Source organism: Diabrotica undecimpunctata, chromosome 2 (genome assembly GCF_040954645.1).
Source record: "Diabrotica undecimpunctata isolate CICGRU chromosome 2, icDiaUnde3, whole genome shotgun sequence".
NCBI lineage: Eukaryota > Metazoa > Arthropoda > Insecta > Coleoptera > Chrysomelidae > Diabrotica > Diabrotica undecimpunctata.
The window spans coordinates 120048759-120076123 of NC_092804.1; the positions used below are offsets into that span (position 1 = coordinate 120048759).

Here is a 27365-nt window from a genome sequence, read left to right on the forward strand (position 1 = left end):
TAGCATGAAAACATTGACCATTTAATTATTATTTTTGTTTTGTGAAACAAAAAATACAGTACAAACATAAAATTCTATAGGTAGAAAATATTTGCTATTATCTTCACAATAAATCTGCTGGTTGGTTTGCAAAACGTCTGAAAAAAAAATTATATTAAGCAAATATGGGATTACAACCTTATGGCAGAAGACGTTATGTTTGAAGGTAAATAACCCACAATAACAAAAATAGTAATTGACGATTATCTACTAAAACAATTTAGTGATTTCAATTAACTAAGGCAGCAGTTATACGAGCGATAATGCCATCACGTTGATAAAGCGGAAAACAGTTCGCATAATTTCCAAGTTATGCGTGACTGTAGTTGCATTGCGTTCAGATCACTTTGTCCGCGTTTTAGCGCGATGTATAATTTGTTGCGCGCAATGTGCAACGCGTAAACTGCACGCTACAAAGTGACCGGCCGCGCTAGCATAGCTTGCTCATTTCTCTACTCTAGTACCCAATTTGTAGAAAATGACTAATAAATATTTTCAATGTAAACCTTTGCGGGTTTGAGGGAAAAGCAAATCATCGACGAGTCAAAAGCGTGCGGTTTTTTTTTTTAAATAATCAGGATTTTAGAACGAATTGATTGTCATAAAAATTATTTTCTTATTTTATAGATGCCTTAGACGAAGAAAACTAGTCCTTGTTAAATATATGTTTTGGGAAAAGCCCTTCATCCGTTTAAATTAATAAAATTAAAACTAATTCAAGGATTAAATTTAATTTCTATTGTCAAATGAGATTAAATGACATGGGATTAGAAAAATTGTTGTCTAGTAACTTTTAGCACAGGTAAAACTGAAACTTAAGTACTTTAACAATTGTTGGTACGAAACAGTACTAGTAATAAATGATGGGTCACCCTAACTGCATATTTATTTCCATAAAACATTTCCAAAAATATGTTCAAATAAAAACTAACATTACATATAATCTAATCTGAGCGATCTATATCATCTTTAGATTTATCAGTAGTATCTTTGCCTAGATCCACAACTACTGGTTCCATGGTAATTCCAATGAAGTTATCAAGGTTCCAAATATTCTGCTCTTCTTTCACTAGATGCTCGATACATTTTATTTTCGACTGTAAGATCACATTGCTGAAATCACTATAAAGCAGATTTGTTTACATAATTGAATTTGAAAGTAACATTGTTCCTTGCTATTCTTGTCCTCATTATTATTTGAGCTCACATATGTTCTATCGTTTAATTCACAATGTTATGGCGGCAATCGAACTATAATTACGCCTCGTCCTCGCGCCATTTCATCTACTACATATTTAATATATTTATCTTAATGACACCGTGCTAAGTTTAGTAACTCGATTTTCAAAATTTTTTCATCGAATTTAATATGTTTTTTAGTAAGGCAATCCGCAATATCGGCTTTTTTCCATTTAGTGTTTGATAACTGTTGTACACGCCGGTAGTGATATGAAGCGTTATCCAACAATAAGAGACCCTGGCTCGATTTCTAACAGAAGATCTGAAACCCATTTTTGATAATGATTTGCATCCATTTCCTCATGGTAATCCCCAGTCTATTAGAAACAAATGTATTTAAACCTCCTTCAACAAATCCTGAGTCGCTACCAATATGGCTAAAATAAGGCGTTTTCTCTTTCCGGATGGGGCTTTTAAACCTGTCGACAAACCAGTTAGGAAAGCTTGTCATTTTCTTTTCACATTTAAATCCTGCCATATTTTTGTCACAGTATGTCCTTTATGTAACCATATTTCATCTGTATATGTTTTTTTCCATTTCTTCGAACTTCTGTTATTTGTTTCAGATACTTTTTGCGCCATAAAATAATTTATTATTTTTCAATAAGGGTAGTATTCCTTTCTCTTGAAGTACCTTTAAAGTTCATTTCACGTAAAGTGCGTGACAAAACACGTCTTGATATTTTTGGAATATTTTCATTATATTGAAGGGAAGAAGCAATTTTTTTATAGTTGGTAATTCCTTTTTGAAATAAAATTCATGTACTGCACAACGAATGGCCTGTTTGTTGTATCATCCAATTTTATTTGTTTCCTTCCTCTTGTCTCAACCTTTAAAGTATTATTATCGTTTGTTTCATTGCCTGCTTTAATTACTCTGTACACACTAGCTTCGGAAACTTTTGTCAAAATACTACATCGCTTACATTCATATTTTGTTCTCTGGCTCGAAGTCCTTTAAACACATTTCCAATAATAATTTTTTCTTCGCGTGTTAAATTGTGAAGTTTCTTTTTGATACACGGTTCGCTATACTACTGTCAGTTATATTTATTATTTGTCGCCAAATTGAATTAAACTAAATTACTCTCAATTCACAAAAAGTAAACCTAAAAGCTCCTTCATGTTTTTTTTTGTCAATTTGAAGAAGGTTTTTGTCAATTCTTAAGAGATACAGATTCTGCAATAATCCACTAATTTGTTTATTAAAAAATAATTAATTTTTTTCCTTTTGTCGCAACAAAAATATTTTTTTCTAAAGGGTAAAGATCCACTTTTACTGGCCTACAAAAAATAATTAAAACATGAGTCACTATCTACAATTGTGCTCTTTGACTGTAGAATGGATTTCGTAGTTAGTAGGTTTCAGAATTAGCGTTCTCTTAAGTCAATGATGGTCTAATAATAAACGGTGAGTCTCTTAATTACATAACATAACGCTGATATACTAAATATACATTGCAACGATTATGGACTAAAAATAAATTTAGAGAAAACCATGGTGAATGTTAGGGAAATAAGTCTTCAACTCATAAAATCCGTTATAGGTTTTCATTAAAGTTGGTAAAAGAGTATGGCCTACCGGTTTAGCTGTTTACAAACTTTTACAGCATCTTCAGGCCCTCAAGAAACTAAGGTTAGAATACATGCTGTATATAAACAAATGTGTATATAACAAAACAAACAAACAATTATTATTTGAGTAGTACAGAGAACTTAATCAATAGTCAGTCAATTATAGCAGGTAGATAGAATAAAATAGAATAGAAATATGTATGTGTGCTTTAAATTTATATTGGATATTAAGATTCCATAGACCATAGACCCGCGCAATATAGTCCCCCATCGGGCGCGCCCCCGAGTGGCGGATAGTCGAATGCCTCCCAGATATGGGTGGTACCGGGGAAATGAAATATCCGGCGTGGACCAAAAACTAGCAAGACAGTAGCGTCTGATCCAGAGTGGACAGCTACGAACAGCGTCTGGCCCACATTGGGTGGCTGATACAGAACTCACCAATCCGTCTGACAAGCGAGGTGTTTTAATGCCAAAAATCCCTCTTCAGGAAACATGTCGAATTATGAAACAAACGGAATAGGACTCCAGGTGGGTAGAGTTACTAACTCGGAATCCCACACAGGGAAACCGGTCCGCCTCAAGGATTCTAGGGAGGCAAATATTCGACAAAAATAAATTTAGGAACGTATAACATCAGATATGCGTCAGTAATGACGAAATAAAGCAAAGAACATCAATAGAAACAGACATACTAACATATATAGAACAAAAAAGACTAAAGTGGCATGGACATGTAAGAAGAGCTAGCGACAGCAGATGGATAAAGAGAATAACCGAATAGAGCTCCATAGGAAGGAGGAAAAGAGGACGACCCCGAAAATCCTGGAGGAACGAAGTAGACGACGCCATGAGTAACAGAGGACTAAACGATGGAGAATGGAACAACAGAGAGAGATGGAAACGGTTGAGCGAGGGAAGGCAGTGAATACTGTAGAATCCCTAAATATATATATATATATATATATATATATATATATATATATATATATATATATATATATATATATATATATATATATATATACATATATATATATATATATATATATTATACATATATATATATATATATATATATATATATATATATATATATATATGTCGTAGGCAAATATGAAATGCAGGCATTCTCGCAAAAGCCTAGTCATTTTCGTAATGACTTGGCAGTTTGTATAACGTTTTCATTTTTACGAAATGACTTCAACCTTTTAGGCATTTGCGAAACTACCGGAAACGATAATGTCATGATATCATGGGTAATAATTCTATTTTGAAACAGTGTTGCAAGTTAGGCACAGATCATATAATATAAAAAAGGGAAGAGAAAATGAATTAAATTATTATTATGTACTTGTATTTTTGTATAATTATTTCTGCATTTTTATTGTTTTAGGCCTCTTTACGAAAATCACCCAAAGCATTGTTTCGATAGTTTTTAAAAGGTGCCAAATATTCTCTAGAATCAAGGACATTTGCAATGACTTTAAATTTTTATTCACCAAAAGAATATGATTTTGGAAGAGCTTTTAATAATTATTCATTTAGGAAAGGAAAAAATTTTTTTATATTATATGATCTGTGCCTAAATTGCAACACTGTTTCAAAATAGAATTACCGTTTCCGGTAGTTTCGCAAATGCCTAAAAGGTTGAAGTCATTTCGTAAAAATGAAAACGTTATACAAACTGCCAAGTCATTACGAAATGACTAGGCTTTTGCGAGAATGCCTGCATTTCATACTTGCCTACGACATATATATATTACATATATATATATATATATATATATATATATATATATATATATATATATATATATATATATTATATATATATATATACATATATATATTATATATATATATATATATATATATATATATATTATATATATATATATATATATATATATATTATATATATATATATATATATATATATATATATATATATATATATATTATATATATAATATCAGATCCATGAACGAAGACACTAAAATCCACGAACTAAAGGAAGAAATGACTAAAATACAGTGAGATATTATCGGCATATCTGAAGTTAGAAGAAAAAGAGAACAAAAAATACAGCTAAAATTAGGAAATTTGCTATACTATAAAGGTAATAAAGAACACACCAACAATAGAGTAGGATTTATAATAAATAAAAAAGTAGTTAAACACATACAATCTACCAAGGGCATATCAGATAGAATAGCATACACGACGCTTAAATTAAAAAGAACCTTCTTAAAAATCATACAGGTGTACGCTCCAACAAGTACCTACAGCGATAAAGATATTAAACATTTCTACGAAGACATAACAACAGCTATCGAAGAAAAGAAATCAAAATTAACGCTAATAATCGGGGACTTCAATGCCAAAATCGAAGAACAACTATCTAAAGAAGAAGACAAAGTAGGACACCATGGATACGGCAAAAGAAATGATAGAGGACACACATTGATGAATTACTTGGGGGAGAAGCAACTATATGCAATGAATACATTCTTAAGAAAAAACTCCAAAGAAAATGGACATGGATTAGTTCCAATGGGGAAACTAAAAACGAAATTGATTATATTCTTTCAACGCAACATGGTTAAAGACGTAACAGCCCTAAATCGGTTCTCAACTGGTAGCAACCATAGACTAGTTCAAGCCAAGTTAATCATTGATACTAGATTTGAAACAAGAAAAAAAATGGAAAATAATCAGAAATTAGACATGGAAAAACTAAAACAAGAAAAACAGATGTAAGAAGAGAGAATAAAGGAAATATTGCCGACCAAGGAAGATATAGAACACAAACATATCGATGAAATAAACATGATATTTACAGAAACTCTAATGAAAGTGAGTAAAGAAATAGCACAGACAACAACAAAAAAAGAAAGTTTCATATCCCAGGAAACAAAGATTCTTATGAACACAAGAAGAAAAAAAATGGAATACAAAGAAAGAGTACAGGAAGAAAAGATAAAGAAAACAATTGAAAAAAATAGAAATATGAAGCGCTTAAAGCAGAATCTGGGAAACATACAAATTAATAGCATAAAGAACAAAGAAGGATTGGAGACCAACAATATAAAAGAAATTTTACAGATAGCGCACGAATATTATACAAATCTCTATAAAACAGAACAAAAACCAACCCAAAAAATCCGTAATCAGTTACAACTGAAAATAAAGAACGTTAGCTCTGACCTACAACCAGAAATCAGTAAAAATGAAATAAAAAAGGCACTCAAAGAAATGGAGAATAATAAATCTCCTGGGAAAGATGGAATAACTGTGGAAATTCTAAAAAATGGGGGGAAAACTACAGTGGAAGTCCTTTATGTACTAATGAATAAAATATTGAACACAAAACAAATACCCACCACATGAAACGAGGCAATAACATTATTACTATTTAAGAAAGGCTATCAGACAAGAAAAGAAATGGAGACCATATAGTTACAAACGAAAAAGAGGTAGGCCACAAATGAGATGGTCAGATGACTTGAAGAAACATGCAGGCCCGAAGTGGATACAAACTGCCTACAATAGAGAGACGTGGAAGAAGGAAGAGGAGGCCTATGTCCAAAATTGGACAGCAAAGGCTGTATAGATAGATAGATAGATAGACCAGCTTCACTCTGATGGACTGAGTCATAAACTTACTCAAAAAAGTTGTTAAATGTTGAGCTTTAACAACTTTATAGTGGATTAATACCAATACCTATTTTAAAGTATAAGCAGCTCCAAGAACTTAAAAGATTTGTTTCAGAGGAATTACAATCATTTTATGATGATTTGCCAGTAGTTGAAGCAAACCAAAATAATGAATTCTATGTAAATATAACTTGCAGTTGGCGAAGGGTGGTCTTCATTTCAAGGAAGTAAATAAAAATCTGAGTACAGTAAAACTACTTATATGTATTATTGTACTCTAATTCTTCTTTTATTGCCAGGCACTTTAATTAGAACTGGACTTGGGTCGGTTTTACCATACATTTTATTATCATTACATTTTTATTAATTTTTTTTTGATAATTTAGAATTAAAATATATAAACTGTTGTTTTTTAGTACTAATACCTATTACAATGAATTTTGATAAAAAAGATATTTTCATTTTTAATACCTCACTCGTTTACAACGTTTTTAATCTTCAATTAGGAATATCTCACGTACTCTACAAATGGACAATTAAAAATTATCTGCAAAAGACAGAAATAAGGATCCCCAACAGTGTATATACACCACAGTTAGAAATAGGTAAAGAGCTGAGACAGGGCTGCATCGTCTCCCCCTAGCTGTTTAACATTTATGTAAAAAAGATCTTTTAACTTTAAGATTCAACAGAGTAAAAAAGTATTAAAAGAAATGAAATTCCCATAAATAATTTGCGATATGCCGATGATACAACTATCATAGCAGACAACATAGAAGAAAGAAAAATATAGTAAACAATATTAATACGGTGAGAGGGGAATATGTTCTCAACATTAACTTGATAAAAACGAAATTAATGATAATCAGGAGACGATGTTATAAGCAAGCATGGTTAAAAATAAACAACCAACTTATAGACAGAGTTGAGAAATTTAAACATCTTGAAGTTACTTTAAACAGTTAATAGTATTGCGACGAAGAAGTGAAGATGCGAGTAGCAATAGCTAGAAATACTTTTACGAAATTCAATAACTACATTTTTCAGCGAGAAATTTTTTTGGATCTCCGTATTCGCGTCCTAAAGTGCTACATATGGCCAATAATGATGTACAGTAGCGAAACCTGGTCACTTCAAGTGAGATCGCTAAACCGTATTGAGCGTTCGAAATGTGGTGTCTCAGAAGGTTGCTTAAAATTCCATGGATCGACCATACCTATTACAAATTAAGAGGTCTTAAGAAGAACTTATACCGAAAGGGAGCTTCTAAACATCGTTAAACAACGAAAGCTCTCATATCTAGGCTGTATTTTAAGAGGCGACAAATATAGTCTTCAAAAAATCATTTTAATGGGCAAAATTGAAGGTTAAATAGGGCTAGGTCGCAAACAACACTCATAGTTCAGACAATCTATACGCTGCATGGGTACGGCACCAGAAGAAGTTAATTTTGTATTAAAGATGTAAATAAAAATCTGTAACTGAATTCTCATGATTTTATTTTAAAAATATTTGAATAATTAAAACTTCTTCGTAGAGTGTATCTGTGTTTTTACTATCTCGCTCACTAATAGCACGGTCGTTCTGCATCTTAGAGACAAACAGAAATTTGCCAAGTTGTAAAGTACAGTTCCGTTAATAACTACGTTTACCGTTCCGGTAAAAGTTATGTTTCTAAAAAAATTGTCTCAAACTATATACTGGAGACACCATTTCACACCTCGTTTCATATTAAGTCTTATAATTATATTAAGAGTTCTGGGTGGGAAAATTAATGTAAAAAAAGACAACTCTAAGAAGGGATAAGAACTAATAAAATTACTTCCAAAACGGATGCCAAGGGAGAGCTAACAATATCCAAAAGATCGGGACAGATACACAGATTAGAGCACAAATCAAGAACTCTTACTAAAAATACCGAAATTTGAGGTATCTCAACAATGCTTATCCGGAACTTAAAGGAAGAACATAAAGGAGCAAGGACCTTAGCCAGGTCGTCATAGCAAGGAAAGCTCCTATTTCTCGAAGTAGAACTAATTTGACATGATTTTAAAAGGATTTCGTCTAACAGAAGTACTCCCGACGAAAAAAATTAGGAGAAAATTGCATAAAAGGGAAAACCAATAATTGTGTCAGATTTTCAAGCTTTTAAGGCTGAAGAACTCACTAAATCCAAACGTGTACCGGCGTTTCTTTAAAAGACCCCAAGGTGACATGAGCTGATCTTGATGAACAAAATAACGCACTAAGGGTGAAGCATTGGACAAACCTGGGTTGCAAGCCAGCGACGAATGGGGTACATGTGAGTATCCTGGTCGATAAGAAATCCGATGTAGGATTAAACAGGCTGCACCATTGCGAACTTCACCGTGCTGCTAGTTTTATGCAGTTGGATAAAAATATATTGAAGCAGGCTGAAAACTAGAAAGCTAGAAAACTAGAGCCTGCTACAATTACTTTCAAATAGAAGCCTGAATTGGAATCCATACAAACGAAAAAAGCGTTATATTCGGCAGTAAGCCACATTTGCAAATGATCGGGAGATCAAATATTCTAAGGAACGGAAACTATTTATGGAAATACCTAGTAATAAAGTAGAAACAGTTATCTTTTGTATATCTGATCTGCGTAGCCAAGAGAATCGTTAACCTCCCGTGAAAAAGTTAATGGCTTTCATCTAGAGGACAGGACATCTTGGTAGAGTATAATAAACGGACAGGGTGTGCTATAAAATTATCATGACCAAGTACCTTAAAAAAGTAGTAATCAGAGAAAAGGAGAATAAGAGAAAGACGAAAGATGAAGATCAATATCAATTAGATGGGGTGCATTTAGAAAATAATACAAAAAAAAAATAATATTCATGATACTTACATGTAATACTATGCACATGTCCTGCAACAACCGCAAGGGCCCGAAGGCACAACATTTTGACATGTCAAAACAATACTAGGGCAAAGTAAATGAGCCCGTTGGATACAAATTCCTACGAAACAATTTTGAGCATTAGCAATAGCTGAAAAAAATGTAAAAGCTAAAGCAAAAACAAGAAATAAAGTTAAAGTTTTAATTTGAGCCATATTGACTGTGCGCGTTTTGAAAGTATCAGCATAATGAATGACGACGTAAAAAAAGGTAAAGAATCAGTAGAACAAGTATTGAACCTTTTGAACTGCTAAATACGTATTTATAGCGAAAAAATTTAAAGCTTAAGAAAAAACTCAATTACGAAAGTCATTATCACGGCCTAATATATAAATAAGTATATTCATTTCTTAACACGTAATTACATTTGATAACAATTAATATATTGTAATTTATTGCGAATTTCGTAAATGCAAGTAAACGCAATAAAAATGTATCACTTAATATGTTTAAAAAAAATTAAAATACAATATGTTAATTTCTACTTGGGACATTGCAACTACTCAAAAGCATCACATTAAATGGATCAAAATCATGACGAATTACGAAAGTCGAGGATAAACGAACTAGAAAAACAGATAAATTAAAGGTAGTTACTTAAAAGTTTTGAGGATTTTAATCAATAAAACAAAAAAAAACAACTAATTATTAAGAAATAAGTAATAATCGTAAGAAAAACATTGTTGTCATAACCGAAACAAAAAAGAAACTTCGTGGAACTAAAAATTTGTATGGTTTCACAATAATATGCAGTGGGGTATATCAACACGAAAGAGCTCGCTGTGCAGTAACTATGTTAGTAGAGAAAAAGTGAACACCTAAAATAGAAAGCTATTAATATTTAATCCTCCAATAATCGCGTACGGTCTCACAGACCGAAAGACACTATCAATATCCATAAAAACCTCAAATATGCTTACAAAAGTCCGCCGCTCTAGAAGTTCCCCCACTTCATTTGACGTTTCATCAAGACTGGCGGCAGGCGGCACCGTTAGTTAGTGTGGTATTACTCGGTTAGCAGTTAATATCGATCTCAGGCACAGACGCGACTATTTACGCACTATAGTAAAAACTGAACGCAAAAAAGGTAATTAAATTCTGACCGTATTAACACTTATACAAAGGAACAACAGCGACTTCAATATCTATTAGAATCAGCCGCCACAGACACTAAGCAGTCGGACCATGATTCTGACGAAGTTAAGATTTCCAGTCATCTGTTAGCAAATTGTTCTTTCAACCAAATTGTCGATAAAGTAGAAGCTTATTACTTAGACGAAGAAACTAATACAGTATATTTCGACCCATCAGTTAGCAACACTGTTGCTAACTGATGGGTCGAAACTGGGTAAGGACAGGCAAACAAGATGGAAAAAATATCTCCGTTACTGAAAAATACTAAGACAAGAGTATATCATAAAGTCCACAAGGAATCTACGTTCCTGTAGTTGGCTGTATACCATATATTAAAAAATTAATTAAAATCCTTTGTAAAAGGTATATATTTAAAAACCCAAACGGGCTGTGTTAGACAAAACGTTTTCGGAATCCATCATTCCATCATCAGTGTCTAGAAGTACATGAATGTAGCCACTAAATATATGGGTAAAAACCCGTTAACAAATAATTAGTTACATTAGTTTGACAGTATTTCTTATAAATTAATAGGATGTTTAACTTACCGTTGGATTAGGTAACATGGCGACATATGATTCCACGTTGAAGTCTTGCTAGTCCTGAGACGGTGTGTCTACGAGGATTGTACCAGTTGCTTCCATACAGTCCTCGTAGACACACCGTCTCAGGACTAGCAACTTCAACGTGGAGTCATATGTCGCCATGTTACCTAATCCAACGGTAACTTAAACATCCTATTAATTTATAAGAAATACTGTCAAACTAATGTAACTAATTATTTGTTAACGGGTTTTTACCCATATATTTAATGACTATATTTATGTACTCCTAGACACTGATGATGGAATGATGGATTCCGAAAACGTTTTGTCTAAAACAGCCCGTTTGAGTTTTTAAATATATACCTTTTACAAAGGATTTTAATTAATTTTTTATATCATAAAGGTTTTACCAGGACCCAGACTATACACGAAACCTTATTACGCCATTACACTTATTACTCTTATTACTTATACCTATACAAATCATAGAAATTTGGAAATATTTCTTTTCAGAAAAAAATATTAATAAAATTATTTTACAATTGAACGAAATTGTTGAGATTATTCAAGCACATTTTACAAAGGACAGTGATGCAAATTTTACAAGGGACAGCGATGCAAATTTTACAAATTCAGATGAAATTTATGCACTTCTTTTACTGTATTTAGCTAGAAAGTAGAGGGTAAGTCATCTCAATTTGGACGATTTACTGAAAGCTGACGAATCCGGAATATAAATTTTTCGTTTAATGATGTCTCTTAGATGATTTAGGTTTTTCATGCGAGTTTTACGTTCTGATTATAAAGCTTCTTGTTAACCCGGCACTACATATGTGGGGTTTCACAAACCCCAGCTCCCAAATATCGCTCTTAAAATAAATCAAACGCAGACTTATGCGCACGTCCACCCCAATAGCTTCCCAAAAATGTCCCCACCATCGAATTCAGGCGTTACCTCAGTACATTGTAGGCAGTGCGCGCCTGAAACGCTCTGGGGTGTGTCAAACCCCACCTATGTACTCGCGTTTGCAATTTTGACATTATAAGTAAGTTTTTATTTTTTACTTATTTGAATCTGCATATTCAATTGTTTAATTTTTTAGCTAAAATATCATGTCATACGAAGCGGAACAGAAAAAGCTTGAAGCTTCATCATCATTATTTTGGCTTTACAACCCTGTGTGGGTCCTAGCCTCCCCAAGAATTTTTCTCCAGTCGTCCCTATCTATTGCCTTCCTCCGCCAAGCACGGGCTCGAGCTCCACTTGAAGCTTTATGGGCTGAAATTGATGACGATGCCATCGAATCGGGAATCGATGACGATATTGACCATATCTCTAAAAGCGACCACAACACCGACTCGGAGCAGGATATCGGAATAGAAGATGTAGTTTCTGACGGAGATTCAGACATGGAGACATAAAAAACAGAACTTCAGAATGAGACGGAAAATAAAAGCACTGACGGACCTCCAAGAAACGAAGAAATGTATCTCGGAAAAGACGGAACACGATGGAACAAACTTGCTTCAAATAATAAACGGGTTCGAACAAGATCAGAGAACATTATTACTCATTTGCCGGGTGTGAAGCATTATGCAAAAAATGCTAAACGTGCTTTCGATTTTTGGCAATTGTTTTTTGACCGACAAATGATCGAAGACATAGTGCGCTGGACCAATCTCAAAATTCAACAAAAATAAATTGCATATCAAAATAAATGCATGGTGAAACCAACCAATGAATGTGAAATTAAAGCATTTATCGGACTTTTTTATTTAGCAGGTATGTTTCATTCTAATCGTCAGAATTTGAGAGACTTATGGCAAACAGATGGGACTGGTGTCGATATATTCCGCAATACGATGTCTATAAATCGTTTTCAATTCTTGATGGTCTGTCTTCGGTTCGATAACATCGAGAATCGTAAAGACAGATTGGCGATTGACAAATTAGCTCCAGTTCGTGGAATTCTGGACAAATTTATTGAAAATTGTAAGCAGGCCTACACTCCTTCTCAATATGTGACGATAGATGAGAAGTTGGAGTCTTTTCGTGGAAGATGTGCTTTCAAACAGTACATGCCCAACAAGCCTGCAAAGTATGGGATCACAGTGCAAGCCCTAGTTGATGCCCGTTCGTACTACGTTTTAAATTTGGAAGTGTATGCAGGAAAACAGCCAAAAGGTCCCTACAGTGTTAGTAATTCCCCAATAGATATAGTAGAGAGGCTAATACAACCTATTTCTGGTTCCAACCGAAATGTGACCTTTGACAACTGGTACACTAGTTATGAATTAATGATAAAATTGCTGAACGAGCATAAACTTACGTCAGTAGGCACGCTGAGAAAGAACAAACGATGCATCCCAGCACAATTTTTGACAGTCCAAAACAGAGAACAAATGACATCTTTATTTGGCTTTCAGAAAGATATTACACTTTTATCGTATGTGCCGAAAAAAAAATAAAAACGTCCTACTGTTGTCCATCATGCACCATGATGGAGCTATTGATGAAGCAACTGGCGATACAAATTTACCAGAAATAATAAGCTCCTACAACTTTACTAGTGGAGGTGGAGTAGATGTAGTGGATGAACTGTCTGCATCATATAACGTATCTAGAAACTCACGGAGATGGCCTCTTACGATCGTGTTTTCTCTCTTGAATACAGCCGCCATAAATGCTTTGGTGATATACAGAGAAAACAATCAAGATTTCAAACTTGCCAGAAGATTGTTTATCAAAATGTTGGGCTTTGAATTGATCCAGGGCCACATATCTGAAAGAAAAAATAATCCAAGAATACCAAGAAGTATTCGTCAAAACATTGCACATTTTGGCCAAGATGCCCCTGCAGTGCCACCTGCCAAGATTCCAAAACTCATGGGAAGATGTTCAGTATGTCCAAGAAGCCGAGATCGGAAAACTAAATATTTCTGTTCAATCTGTGAATCATTACTGTGCCTGGAGCATGCTGTCATAAGTTGTCAAAATTGCATGAATTCAAATAGAGATTAATTTTTTTTCTTACACTGTACACCCGGGCAGAGTTTTTCCTTGTATTATCTTACTATTAGATTTTCATTTACTATTGTATTTTTGATCATATGGTGTTTATATTTTTTGGTAAGATTGTTCAGTTAAGTTGTGGTTTTTGCTTATGGAGAATTGCCTATTATTAGTTTATTTTTAATTTCTTTTGAATAAAGGTGTTGTGATTATTTCTTTTTTGCTTAAATAGTCCTTAGATGATCACTTTAGACCATGAAATTAGAAAACATATAAAAAAACTGCCAGAAAAAATTCTGATTTTCCTAGAAATTGGGGTTTGTCACACCCCACATATGTACTAATGACAGAAAAATCCACGTATGTGACGCCGGGTTAATATCGATTAAAACAGGATAAACTTGCTGTAATCCGACATATTTTTGAATTGTTTGCAGAACGATGTCGTAAAGAATATCATAATTCCGCATTATGTCACAATTGATGAAATGCTTTTGGTATTTCATGGGAAATGTAATTTCCTTCAATATATCCCGTCTCCATATTGCTGTATGGTATGGAGAGCTGGACCCTTACAGAGACATTAATGAAAAAATTGAAGACCTTTGAGATGTGGATTTATCGACGAGTATTGCGGATAAGTTGGGTTGGTCTAATAAGAAATGAAATAGTTTTACATCGAATGAAAAGTTTCAGCAATATGTAACGCTAAAATGAGCTATTCCAGTAATTTGGAAGTGAATGTTGGTCTTCAACCAGAAGGACCTATACACTATCAAACAGCTCTCAAGATCTTGTCATGAGACTCTCACAGAACATTTAAAGAACCAATAGGAATATCACAATGGATAATTGGTTCACTAGCGTGCCACTATTTAACACCTTGACTGCGGTGGTTAAATACTTACTAAACTAGTTTTTACGTCACATGCCCCCGAAGATACGTTATGATCTATTGTATGTGTACATGTAAGTACTTTATGCCCTCTAGTAAGCAGAAGTATAACTTTTGCATATATTACATACAGAAAACTATTATAGAAGTGTTAATCTTTATATTAAAATAAACAAACGTATTTTAAAATTGATTGGTAATTTCTGCTTATTAATTATGTTAGGTGTAAGGTGTTAGGTGATAGGTGTTACACCTAACATACAAATAAATGGCATCAACCTTCAGAGTTCCCAAAGCTTCATGTACCTGGGCAGAGAACTAAATAGTCAACTAGACCACTCAAAGAAATTAGAAAAGGCATTAAAATAGCAAGATCTTGTTTCATGAATATGCGTAAAATGCTATGTAACCACAAGGTATCAGTCTCAATAAGATTGAGAACACTAAAGTGTTATGTGTGGTCTCTATTACTATATGGCTGTGAGACCTGGACATTAAAACAGTATGACGTCAACAAATTAAATTTATTTGAAATGTGGATGTACCGCTAAATACTAAGTTTAAGCTGGACCAGCAGAACTACGAATGAAGAAGTACTGAGAGCAATGAATACACGCCTTCATCTGGTCAATACTATCAAAATTAGAAAGACGTTATATCTAAGACACATAATGCGCCCTAGGGAATTTGAGCAGCTCCAGGTAATATTAGAAGGCAAGATTGAAGGTAAAAGGGGCATAGGACGAAAGAAATATCTTGGCTACGAAACATCAGAGATTGGACCCACACAAGAGGAAATGAATTAATTCATCAAGCCCAGAACAGAGAGAAATTTGCTATATTGATCGCCAACCTCAACAGAGAATGCAGTTAGGAGGAGGAGGATTAAGTATGTGCCTTATTAAAACAAGGCAAACAGTATTCAGGTTGACCAGGGCAATCGGAACAAAAAGTTATATTCCTACGAACTTTTTTATCCACTTCACGGTAACTTAAACCTGAAGATTTTAATACTTAATGACAGCCTCTATATGGCTTTCGTCGTTTTCTTCCAGGTCCTTCAGGTTTGGTAAAAGTATGCACTCTTTTTTTAATTGGTTATTCTTCAGGTGATTGTATTAAATTATAAGCTAACTGACGTCTAAATTCTGTAATGGTCATTTTTGTTTCAGAGCACATATTGAATATAATTAAACTATTAACAATAATAGCTATTCCGAGTATCATCTCAAATAATACTTTCCTAAAAAAATTATTAAAAAAGAGATATTAAAATTATAACTTATTTTTTTTTCTTACCGGTACCATTTCAAGCTTCGACGTAGCACTGTATGGCAAGATGACATCTGGTCAGAATAGTCTACGCCTTTCTTTGCAGAGTTGTAATCAATTATACATTTTAGTTTCACAATATCCTGCTTTTGCCTATTCTGCTTTCCTGTTGGAATCAACTGTTTGGAATGGGCTGGGAACTTGAAATCGTTAACACAGGTCTCCTATCCATCCACTTAATAATTCGTAGCCCATCTTTTTTTTTTCAATGACCTCTGTTCGCTTCATCTTCTTAGACTGGTTAAAAATAGGTGGTATTCCTTTTCTGTTTTCTCTTAGAGTCCTACAATACATCATATTTTCTGCTAACAATCTTTTAACAAGAGGTATTCCTGAATAAAAATTATCAGCAAATAATATTTTGCCAGCTTTATCTGTGATATACTGAAGTAATTTTAGAACAACTGCTTCAGAGTGTGCTACATTAACTGGTTGTTGTTCATTTTTTCCTATGTAAATACTTACATTAAAAGTATAGCCTCCAGGAGAACAGAGTTTGTATAGTTTCACTCCATATTTATGAGTCTTGTTACAAAAATGGAGTCTCCCTCTGAAAGGTACCATAGATTTATCTATAACGAGAATGTTGTCAGGCTTCATTATTCTTTAAAAATTTTGAATTAACTTCGTAACTAAATTTTCTATTTTGCATAATCTAGTAGTACTATCAGATTTCTCATTATTTTCAAAATGAAGAAGTTTCAATAAAAGCAAAAAGCGGTCTCGAGTTAAAACTTTTGTAACAAATTTATTATAAAATATATCATCTTTAGATCAATATAAATTTAAATCTACCTGAGTAAGACCCATTGCGACTATTACCCCTAGGAAGGCTCTTATGTCAGTTTTGTTTGTGGCTGTCTATAAATTTAACCTGGATTTTCTTGAGTGTTGCATACTTAATTGTTGAACAGCATAAATGTTGGTTTCATTAACAATAATATCCAATATTTCATCAGTTACGAAATGACTAAAAACGTGTATTGGTTTCTGTACCGCATGTGGTTCAATACCAACTAACGTATTCTTTCTTACTACAAAATCGTCACCATCTACATCTTCTTCTAAATCACACCATTCATCACTATCACTATTCTCAGCACTCATTATTATCTGATGGAACTTGCTCATATGGTGTAGTAATAATTTCGTCATCACTATCAATACAAGAATTTAAATCGGAGGATGAAGAAGATTTAGGAAAATAACTTTTATCAAGCAAGGAATCGTTACTGTCAAAGGGATCTTCGATACTGTCGGCATCAAATGACGATTGGGTTGCAGTCTGCTCATTCTCCATATCGAGTGTATCACCCTGTTCGTTATCCATTTCGTGTTCCATTTCTGTTCGTATATAGTGTTGTTCGTTTTCATTATTAAAATTTTCGAGAGAGATAGGGATATTGATCACAAAAATTGACAGGTTTTGATATATGCCCGCTGACGAAGCGTTCATGTAACTATTGTTACCATTGGTAAAACAGCGGCGGCCGGCCAGGTGAAGTAGGTGAAGGTGAGGTTCACCAAAAAAATATAATTAAATTGAGACAAATTAATAAAAAATGAAAGCAAAATTATTATATCTAAATTCTGAAATCAATTATTTATTCTCTTTTAATTAATCTAAAAATAAAAAAGACAACTAGCTTTATTAGCGGTACGTACTTGACGGTCAAGTCCTGACCTGTGTCACTAGCCGTGTAATGAATCTTAGTATTCAGGAATAGGTGAATATATATATATATATATATATATATATATATATATATATATATATATATATATATATCATTTTTGAAATGTGAAATGCATCTGCATGAGCGTTTACGGTTGCCATGGGCCATGGATAGCTGAGAAAACTGGTGAGTGCAGTTCCGTCAATAAATATATTATTCGTCTTCACCCACTGTTGGATGTGTATTTGGTATTCCTATTTTTCGGAAATTTCTCTCAGCGACAATATTTTGAAATTTAGTCTATTATATAGATATTTTTTATATAGTATAGTGTATAGTATAGTATTTATTAGTTTAGTTTAGTCACAGTATTAATTTTATTTGTTTGGTGCACTTTATTAATACATTTCTCTGTGGTTTGTTTTGGATTTCGGATATAAAGTGTTCTCGTGGATTTCGTTTGGACAAAAATAATTTTAGACAGACATAAATCCAATTAATGACTTCTTCTTCTTCTTCCTATGCCGTCTCCATTAACGGAGGTTGGCGACCACATTTCTAAAAGTTTCTCTGTCTTTTGCAACGTGGAATAATTCGTCTACAGTCATGTTTGTCCAGTCTCGAATATTTCGCAGCCATGATTTCCTCTTTCTACTTATTCCCTTTTTGCCATGGACTCTACCCTACATGATGACCTGCAGAAGACTATATTAAATGGTGGCTAAATTAATGACTTGGTGTGTAATATATTAGAGACTCCGTTTAGGCATTGGAAAAATGAAGACAAAAGGGATGTTCTTTTACATGGTCGACCAACCAGTATTTTAAACATCTGCGTCTGATCCAGAGTGGTCGGCTGCAATCAGCATCTGACTCAGAGGGGGCGGCTGAATCGAAACTCACCAACCCGTTTAAGCAGGCGTGGTGTTTTAATCGCCAAAAAACCCTCAATGAAATGTCAAGGTTCAGAACTAAAATACCCCAGGCAAGCAGAACGAATCGTATCTAGTATAAGTGCCCTAAAAACCTGTTTTCAAGTTATTAGGGCCCTAAACTCTATACATTTTTTTTAACAAATTTTTAATGAGTTTTGGGCGCGACGTAGGTACCAAAACTCCTTTTGGTCCGGCAAGCTTTCCTCATCTTCACCACTTTTTTAGGCCACGAGCCGCCGCTGTGGTAACAGTTAAAAAAATCTCGCAAATATTTTATGACTATTGTGAAATAATTTCATTTATATTTTTTACCAAGAGAAATATGTGTTAATAGTAATTCAATAAAAAGCCAACTAGACGCCGAAAATATTGACGAGTTTATGGAACTGGGTTGCAAGTTACGTTAACACTTTTGTTTGTGGATACACGTATTGGTCTGTCAGTTATCGCTCGGGGCTGGATCGTGTCTGAAATTTTTTAAAGCGAGAGAGCGTGAGCGCGCTCGGGATATTAGTAGGCTTGTTACCATTTTTTGTTTTGGTTACTTAGAGTTAGTACCTATTATATAGTGTCCGTGCAGTTAAACTGTTAAACATAGATGAGTGTCGCTGCGTAATCGATCAACTACTTGAAAAGTCATTCTCCTTGTATAATTTTGAAGAAAAAAAGGAGATTATTGAAAATGGAAGACCAAAATCAATTTTAATCAATTTAAAAAACGAATCAAAAAATCAGTTTGATATTTTAAATTTAGTTGGTACAGTGAAAATTCTTGGTTATGTAATTGCAAGAAAAATAGACTGTATTGTTGGCTATGTTTTCTTTTTTCTACAGAGAAAAACGGGTGGACCAGCGGCGGAGTCCACGATTTAAATAGTTTTTGAGTTTTAAAATCGAAAAGAATCGAGAGTTCTCTTAACCAATCTTTTGAGGCAAATATTGCTAAACATAATGAAATTGTTAAAAAAAAATAGATATATCGTTAGCACACTTATAGATGCCGTATCCGTTCATTCGAATGTGTGACAGGTTATCTCGATATAGTCTGCACGAGTCAACTGTGCAGGTACTGTCGCTGGCCTGAACCCTCGGGAATGAGAGAAGGTGGTCCAGTCGCACTATCCATAGCTGAAATAGGAGCAGGTAAGGGTCACGGTCCGTGGACATATAGGTCGTATATGGCCACAAGCTAGAGGGAAGGCTTTTTAAATAAATGCAAATAAATGTTTACTAAAACTAAGAATCTAAGTCGAAAATACCATGAAAATAGAAGAAAAATATGAAATCGTACTAAGGCGAAAATACGATTTAATTCAAAATACAATATTTCACAAGAAATATCCTAAGTCGAAAAAGCTGAAATAAATACAATTTAAATATAAATTAGACTAAGTCTCACTAGAGAACTTGGAAAAATCCTGAAATAAAAGGATAGCGGTTAGGTGCAATAAAAAAGCAGAGTTTCTGGGAACTAAATCAACCAGGTCTCTAATGCCAAGAAAGATGGTTTTGCGGAGCCCTGTCCAGACCAGAACGAATTTTTGGCCGTCGTGCACCTATACTTATATGAAACTAAGTAGGTCAAGTGCTCCATTTGACCAATTGTAAAGCGGGAATTGAGCTATTGGCGACAGTACACCCATTATCGTCAGCAGTTCCACAGTTTGTTCCATCTAACATTATCGAAGCTCATGATATAATCGATAAAACATAAATATGGGGCCCTAATATCTCTGACTTTTTCTGTTAGTAGAGAATATGATATAACTAAGACCTTCACCGATCTATTTAATCGATAAAAATTATTTTATATCTAATTTAGTTCGTTAAAAATTATAAAAAACAAGAGGTGCCCGATATAATTTTTTCCAGACTATAAATAATTAATAATTAAAAAATGTCTTTTTTTATGAATTCTTAAATTTATTATAATTTTAACAACAAAATTTAACACTAACGGTAAGTAAAAAGCATGAGTACTCAGTCACAGCATGCGGTCAAATAAAATATTGTAACGTTTTTAAATAAAACGAGCGGTTCGAATTTATATAAATATATTTATTTATAAGTTTACAGCACGATTATCTCATATCAACTAAAAACTACTCCTAGAAAGTACGCTTATATATAAAAGTCACTATGTGCTAGAACATTCGGAAGTAGCCCACCTCTAATTCGCCTATTTAACGGGTTGATCTCTCTCATTCGCGCAAGAGACATCGCCGGAAAGTTCTAGTCGTTTTGCGAAAGAGATGCAACCGTTACAAGGGCCACGCCGATTGCATGTTCGTAACACTGCTCCCCTCTTAGATCTGAGCGTCCCGATCAGCAACTTTATATGTAGGCCCAGGATGGCGGAATCTAGAGAACTCTCATGCATGAACCCCTCAGAAAGAAATAACAGTCTATTGTCTTTGAAGGACAGGATCTCTTCGGATAATTACAACACACAGTAATTTGTATGCCGGTTTCTCGGAAGATTACTTTAAGCATGCTTCTGACAACTTCCAGTCCAGACTTTCTAGTGCATGGCCTATCTTGGATAAGGCCAAATTCTTAATTTCATAATTTTCTTCAAATTAGTTAAAGCACGCCATATATCCTCGTAGGTTGCCCTGTGTGTATACGACTTCCTGGTCACCATATACAGCAAAGATCGAGGACCATCTTCTAATCTCAGTACTCTGGTTTTTTAACTCGTCCAAACGACTGAACTTCTTATAAAATACGGATGAGATTCCTTTAGTCGTCTCAAGATCTTGGTCAACACAGTGGGCCAGAGAGACGTTATGCGGAATACTAAAAAGATCCTGCTGAGCTTCTGTGGTCATGCCGAATCTAGCACTCTTTCTCTCTGCATAATTTGACATAAATTTATTAAAGCTTGGTCGCCGGTCATCTTTGATCTCATGTTGAAGGGTTGGGGCTTCTTCTGTTTCATTAGAACCAGCAAAAGGTGCAAGATGATTTATATGAACTACTTTTGGTTTACCTTTTGGCAACTTCTTTTCGGTATATTACGTCATTTATTCTCTTTTTAATTTTATGCGGACCCTCCCATTGTCTTTCCAGTTTAGGAGACAAGCCACGACGACGTTGTGGATTATAAAGCCAAACAAGATCACCTACTTCATTCTTGCATCGAGAATCATATTGATCTTTCATTCTGTCACTGGCTAACTGGATGTGTTGTCGGGCAAGTTGAATGTTGTTCATTCTTAACTTCAGGCGGTCGACATAATCTTTGCTTGCAACATGTTCTTCGGAAGGTCTGCAGCCAAACTCTAGGTCGCAGGGCAAACGAACTTCACGACCTAACATCAGGAAGGTTGGAATCTGGCCTGTAGTTTCATTTACGGTCGAGCGGTAGGCCATTAGAAATAAATGAATGTGCTGGTCCCAATCTCTTTGATGTTGTGATACAACTTTGGACAGGTGTTTACCCATTGTTCGGTTCATTCTCTCGACCATTCCATCTGATTGAGGATACAGGGGTGTCATTCTGGTCTTATTGACACCAATTAATTTACAAACGTTTTGGAAAAGGGTTGACTCGAAGTTCCACCGTCATGCAACTGACGCAATACTTCTGACACTTTACTTTCAGGTACAATCAATTGAAGCTTAGATTCTGTACCATCATCGTTCTCAAAGGTTCTATACAGATCATCCTTTAGCACTAGGCAATAACATTGGCTCCAGTAACACTTGACTTCTGAACTACATGCACTAATGTCTTGCCAAGAAGGTCTTTCACTTCGACGCATCCAATCCAATACTCTTTTTGAGCGTCTTGTAGCTGTTGAGGCTGCCATTGATCATTAATGACGGTGGTTGGTCTCACGGGGCAAAGTCGTTCAGCTAGTTTAAGACAGTGATTACAATTTGCACTGCACAGCCGTCTCTCTTGCACTGTTGCTTGCATCTGTGTCCAACACAAATTTTCCTGCCTGTCTAGGGTAGCTTAAAATTGGTGCGCTGATCAGAGCCATTTGCAAGTGTTCGAAAGCTCTTTGACACTCTTCGCTCCATGTATATTCTTTGCCTTCTTCTGTCAACTTTGTTAATGGCTTGGAGATGTTGGCAAATCCTTTGACAAAACGTCGGTAATATGTACATAGACCAAGAAGACTTCTAATTTCGTGTTTATCTCTTGGTACTGGCCAATCCTTAATTGCTGCAAGTTTTTTAGGATCAGCTGTTACACCATTACTTGCTAGAATATGCCCCAAGTAGTTCACTTCTCGTCGAAACAAGTGACATTTTTTCGGACTTAACTTCAAATTCGCTGCCCGCAATCGTTGAAAGACTTCTGTTAGATTATTGGCATGTTCATCGAAGGATCTTCCAACCACAATTACGTCATCCAAATAAACCAGGCATGTTTTCCATGTTAGACCTCTTAAAACTGCCTCCACTAATCTTTCAAATGTAGCATGGGCATTACATAAACCAAAGGGCATAACTGTGAACTGCCAAAGCCCTGATCGTATCGAGAATGCGGTTTTTTCCCAATCAGCTAGCCCCATGTTTACTTGCCAATATCCACTTTTTAGATCGAGTGTGGAGAACCAACGTGAACCAGAAAGAGTATCCAAAGTATCGTCTATTCTGGGCAAAGGACAACTATATTTTTTAGTTACCGCATTGAGCTGTCGGTAGTCAATACAAAAACGCATTGAATCATCTTGTTTGTTCATATCTTTGATGATGTCTTTGGCTTCATCTCTTTTCGCAAAGGGAAGTCGTCTAGGTTGTTGTCTGATTGGCTGAGCGTCTCCGGTATTAATTTTATGCTCTACTATGCTTGTTTTGCCATTATCCTTCTTATCAATCGCAAAAACATCTTGAAATTCTATCAGCATAGACTTCACTCTTTTAGTTAGTTTATCATCAAGATCTTGGCACGTTTTAATTACCGTCTCAACAAGCTCCTTTGGATACTTAGATTTCGATAGTTTCTCATTAGTATTCATAGAACAAATCGAAGAACACACTGTCCGATCAAAGTTCTTTTACTTAACTTAATAGCAGTTCCCTTTAAATTCATAACTCTTACAGGAACGACATCTCGTATTCTCACCAAAGCTTTTGCCGTTAGGAACTCGGCATTGTTCACATCTTCGACCATCCTTAAACTTCCCTCTCGGCAGTAACCATCAGGTCTGGTCATCAAAATTTTCTCACTATTACCGGGTATTGTTACGTCACAAGTAGGCCTTAAGCTGATAACATCTTCTTTGTCTTCATGAAACGGCAACTTTTCACCACTGATATCGAGAACTCCATATTTGACATTCAATACAGCCCCAACTTTCCTTAGTAAATTCATCCCCAAAATGAACTCGTCGGAGATCTCTGCAATTAATACTCTATGTTTCACTGTGGTCTGGCGAATGGATACTGATATATTAGCCTCACCATATGTATGAATTATCTCACCAGTTGCTGTTCTAAGCTTTGCTGTGGCAGGCGATAATTTAAGATGGCCTCGTACTACTTCTGGCCATGCAATAGTTCTTGTTGCACCTGTATCTACCAAAAACGATCTACATTTATTATTGATACGACCCTCGATGTACAAGCTATGAATTCCACCGGAGGACGGAATGTTCACAGTTACTATGGGGGCTGTGATTCTCGAGGTCGGCAGTTGCCCCTTGGTGTTGACCCGTTCTATTTTTCCGACTGTTGTATAATTTTCTTGCAATTACGGCGAATGTGACCTACGTCACCACAATTCCAACATCTGGGCTCGCGTCTCTTCGACATCGTGTTACGAACTACTTTTTGTACCATTTCTTCCAGACGCTCATCGTTTGGTTCGTCGCCTTCTTCAATGGTTCTTACTCGATGGCTCCGTGAAATTTGACTAGCTGTTTCATGTTCCAAGGCAATAGCGAGCACTTCATCTAGAACTTTCGGTCTTGCTAGTCGTAAAGCTTTCTGTAATTCACTTTCTTTTAACCCATTAACGAAGGTATCTACAGCAATTTTTTCCAAAATGTTATCTGGTACCTCCGGATAGCCAACCGCACTATACGAGCAACATCTGCTTCAAACTCTTGCAAATTTTCACTTGCTCGTTGAATTCTACTTCTTAGTTGCGCCTTGTAGACTTGTTGGAGATCGGCATCTCCGTAACGTTTGTCTGGTCGATTAAACAAGGTCTGGTAACATTTTTCTTGACCCTTAAAAATCGGTCTTAGGCTATTTGCAGCATCACCTCGTAAAAGCAGCAGTCAAGGAAACAGCCTTTTCTTGTTCTGTCCAATGATTGGCTGCGCAATAGCTTCAAATTGTCTAAGGTATATGGACCAGGAAGACTTTCCATCAAATGGTGGCAATTTGAATCTCATATGATGTGTCGTTTCGTCTCTAGGTGATTCTTCTTTCACTACCGGATCTAAGGCTACTGTATTAACTGGTGGTAGCACTTTCGTGTTAGTTATCATGATCTCTAATTGCTTAATCTTCTCTTCTACGTCTTTTATCTTGTCGTTTACATTTTTCTGTATCTTATCAAACGTTCTTGAGACTTCTTCAAATTTCTCATTGTTCTAAGTACATATTTCTTTAATTATTTGTGAAGTCTCGTCGAACCTTCTAGATACATTTTTGAATGTTTCATCGAATCTTTTGGAAACGTTCTCTAATTTGTCATCTTTTTTTTAGAAGATTCTTCAATCATTTGCGAGACGTTTTCAAATTTAGTATCATTTTTTTTTTTTAGAAGTTTCTTCAATCATTTGCGACATTTTTTATTTTCGTTAAAACTGCTTCTTCTGCTGACTGGAACTGGAATGTCTCTGGGTCTTCTCCATTCTTGTTAAGAACAATCTTCAGTTGTTCTTGGAGTATCTTCTTGGACCCGCTGCAGTCTTCATCGCGTTCTTCTAGTTGTTCACGCAACTGTTTTACTGAAAGTTCTACTAGCAGCATCTTTGGTTAGGCACACACGTACTTTTTTAAATGTTCTTTCGTACAAAGATCCAGTGCCAAACTACGCGGATGTTCCCGACGTCTTTTTCAAAAGTCACTGCTCAATTTATTTTTTAAATAAATCAATTAACCCCACACCTGACACCAACTGTAACGTTTTTAAATAAAATGAGCGGTTCGAATTTATATAAATATATTTTAAGTTTATAGCACGATTATCTCTTATCAACTAAAAACTACTCCTAGAAAGTACGCTTATATATAAAAGTCACTATATACTAGAACATTCGGGAGTAGCCCACCTCTAATTCGCCTATTTGACGGGTTGATCTCTCTCTCGCGCTCAAAAGTTTTAGTCGTTTTCGAGATGCAACCGTTACACGGGCCACGCCGAATGCATGTTCTTAACAATATTCAAGAGGACACAAAAAACTTGGATATTACCATAAAGGGAATAAAAGAAATGGTGAATCCATTTGATGATACAATTGATAACCAACAGTTGTTTAATATTTCGACTAGCAAAGCTACATCTGGAGGTTACCGATTACCTGTTAATGTCAAAGGAAGTGGTAAGGTATAATGTATAATAGAAGGGCAGGGTGTGCTACTTCAACAAGTAGTGGTCTGAGACAAGAATAATGAGAAAAAAAAAGAAGATAAATATCGATTAGCATGCATTTAGAAAATAATACACATAAAATAATATTAGTGATACTTACATGTAATATTATGCACATGTACTGCAACAACCACAAGGACCGGAAGGTACAACATTTTTACATGTCAAAACGATACCAGGGCAAAGTAAACGAGCCCATTGGATACAAAAACCTACGTAACAGTTTTGAGCATTAGCTATATCTGAAAAAAATGTAAAAGCTACAGCAAAAACAAAAAATAATGCCATATTAATTGTGAGCGTTTTGGAAGTATCCGTATTAATTAATGGCCACGTAAAAAAAGGTAAAGAATCAGCAAATCAAGTATTGAACCTTTTGAACTGATAAATACGTATTTATATTGATATATTTAAAGCATTAAAAAAACCCAATTACAAAATTAATTATCAGGGCCTAATATATAAATAAGTATATTCATTTCTTAACACGTAATTACAGTTGATAACAATAACATATTGTAATTTATTTGGAATTTCGTAAATGCAAGTGAAAGTTATAAAAATTATCACTTAATACGTTGCAAAAAAATTTAAAATACATAATGTTAATATCTATCTACTTTGGACATTACCAATACTCAGAAGTATCAAGTTAAATGGATCAAAATCATATCGAATTACAAAAGTCGAGGATAAACGAACTAGAAAAACAGATAGATTAAAGGTAAATAGTTACTTAAAATTGTAGAGGATTGGAATCAACAAATAGGCGCGAATACAAAGCACTAAACCTATCAGTTTTCCGCAGCAAGATGAATCTCTGTGCAACTTTT

At 34.7% G+C, this 27365-nt stretch overlaps 1 long non-coding RNA gene across 2 annotated transcripts; it reads right to left on the reverse strand.

Annotated features, from left to right (window-relative positions):
- Positions 1–26943, reverse strand: LOC140433430 (uncharacterized). 2 transcript variants are annotated; one of them, XR_011949961.1, is made up of 2 exons: positions 26633–26943; positions 1–137 (listed from the first exon to the last, which is right to left on the reverse strand). It is a non-coding gene; the product is annotated as an uncharacterized lncRNA (long non-coding RNA). The 2 variants fall into 2 exon arrangements; XR_011949962.1 differs by lacking the exon at positions 26633–26943 and adding an exon at positions 9388–9751.
- Between the last annotated feature and the right edge of the window lie 422 nt (positions 26944–27365).